Here is a 2804-nt window from a genome sequence, read left to right on the forward strand (position 1 = left end):
TTTTTCGCTTGGATGCAAAGGAAGCGGTCAAGGACGACAATGTGCTTACAGGTACTTTTCTCGTAAATAATATATTTGCAAGAGTACTGTTCGATTCTGGCGCTGACAAGTCCTTTGTAGACCAGAAATTTTGCCAACTACTAAATATGCCAATCAAAACCCTTGACGTAAAATACGAAGTAGAGTTGGCAGACGGCACGATAGAAACCGTCTCTACCATTCTAGAAGGATGTGAAATATCCATTAGGAACCATTCTTTTCCTTTATCTCTACTTCCTTTCAAACTTGCGGGTTTTGACATCGTGCTAGGCATGGACTGGTTATCCCATAACCAGGCCCAAATCATTTGCGGCAAGAGGCAAATAGTCTTAAAGACTCCGAGTGGTGAATCTCTTACCATTCGAGGGGATACGCATTACGGATTGCCCGAAGACGTCTCTATGCTGAAAGCTTCAAGGTGTTTGAACAGAGGCTGTGTAATTTACATGGCTCAGGTGATAATTGAAGAACCAAAGCCGAAGATCGAGGATCTTCCTGTCATTTCTGAATACCCCGAGGTTTTTCCTGAAGAACTACCTGGTTTGCCACCAGATAGACAAGTGGAGTTCAGAATTGACATCATTCCGGGAGCAGCTCCGATAGCCAGAGCACCTTACAGATTAGCGCCAACGGAAATGAAAGAACTGAGGACCCAGTTGGATGAACTGCTGGCGAAAGGTTTTATCAGACCTAGTTCATCTCCCTGGGGAGCTCCTGTCCTATTTGTAAAGAAGAAGGACGGATCGATGCGGTTGTGCATCGACTATAGAGAGCTGAATAAAGTTACCATAAAGAACAGATATCCTTTACCAAGGATCGATGATCTGTTCGACCAGCTGCAAGGAGCAAGCTACTTCTCCAAGATCGACTTAAGGTCGGGTTATCATCAACTAAGGGTCAGAGATGAAGATGTACACAAGACTGCATTTAGGACTCGCTATGGTCATTACGAGTTCCTAGTGATGCCTTTTGGGCTCACAAATGCACCGGCTGCGTTCATGGATCTCATGAATCGCGTTTGCAAGCCATACTTGGATAAATTCGTCATAGTCTTCATCGACGATATCCTTATCTATTCTAAAAGCCAAGATGACCACGAGAAGCACCTCCGTTGCATTCTCGAATTACTACAACGTGAGAAACTCTACGCCAAATTCTCGAAATGTGAATTCTGGCTACGAGAGGTCCAGTTTTTAGGACACGTTGTGAGTGAGCGTGGTATCCAAGTGGATCCCGCTAAAGTAGAGGCAGTCATGAACTGGCAAGAGCCAAAGACGCCTACCGAAATCCGTAGTTTCCTGGGATTAGCAGGATATTACCGAAGATTTATTGAAAATTTTTCAAGGATTGCTGCGCCTTTGACTTCCTTGACCAAGAAGAAAGAAAAATACATTTGGGGCCCGAAGCAGCAAGAGTCCTTTGAAATACTAAAGCAGAAACTAAGCAACGCACCTGTGTTAACCTTACCTGAGGGTACAGATGAATTCGTAGTTTACTGCGATGCATCACACACAGGCATGGGGTGTGTGCTTATGCAGAAGGGCAAGGTGATTGCCTATGCTTCAAGGCAATTAAAGGTGCATGAAAAGAATTACACCACCCATGATTTGGAGTTGGGTGCCGTTGTATTTGCACTGAAGTTGTGGAGGCACTACCTTTATGGTATTAAATTTGTGATTTATTCGGATCACAAAAGCCTTCAGCACCTGTTCAACCAGAAAGAGTTAAACATGAGACAACGCCGTTGGATGGAAACCCTGAATGATTATGACTGCGAAATCAGGTACCATCCCGGCAAGGCGAATGTAGTCGCCGATGCATTGAGCAGAAAAGAAAGGGTAAAACCCATTCGAATCAATGCCAAGAGCATTGAAGTTAAAAATAATTTGATTGAAAGGATATTGGCTGCACAGCGAGAGGCTGTGTTGGAAGCTAATTATCCTAATGAAAAGCTGGGAGTAACTGAGGAGCAGTTGACTCTTAGCAAGGATGGAATTCTTAGACTGAATGGACGTATATGGGTTCCGATTTATGGGGGACTACGAGATGTTGTTCTCCAGGAAGCCCATAGTTCTAGATACTCAGTCCATCCTGGTGCTGATAAAATGTACCAAGACTTAAAGGCAAATTATTGGTGGATAGGCTTGAAAAAGTCTGTGGCCGCCCATGTAGCAAAGTGCTTGACTTGTGCTCAAGTCAAAGCCGAGCACCAGAAGCCGTCTGGCTTGCTACAACAGCCTGAGCTTCCCGAGTGGAAGTGGGAATGCGTAACTATGGACTTCATAACCAAGTTACCCAAAACCAGGAAAGGAAACGATACAATATGGGTCATAGTCGACAGGCTGACTAAATCAGCTCATTTTCTACCCATTAAGGAGACGTATAGCTCCGATATGCTAGCCCAACTTTATGTTGATAAGATTGTAGCCTTACACGGCATACCTGTGTCTATTATTTCCGACAGGGATACTAGATACACGTCACACTTCTGGAAGAGTTTCCAGCAATCTTTGGGCACGCGTTTAAACTTTAGTACGGCTTACCATCCACAGACGGACGGTCAAAGCGAGCGTACTATCCAAACGCTAGAAGACATGCTTCGTGCATGTGCGATCGATTTAGGTGGTAACTGGGATAAGAACCTACCCCTGATCGAATTCTCCTACAATAATAGCTACCACACCAGCATAAAGGCTGCGCCTTTCGAGGCATTATACGGTAGGAAATGTAGATCGCCTGTTTGTTGGGCGGAAGTAGGAGAGGTC

The sequence above is a fragment of the Helianthus annuus genome, chromosome 3, assembly GCF_002127325.2.
Source record: "Helianthus annuus cultivar XRQ/B chromosome 3, HanXRQr2.0-SUNRISE, whole genome shotgun sequence".
NCBI classification, from domain to species: Eukaryota; Viridiplantae; Streptophyta; class Magnoliopsida; order Asterales; family Asteraceae; genus Helianthus; species Helianthus annuus.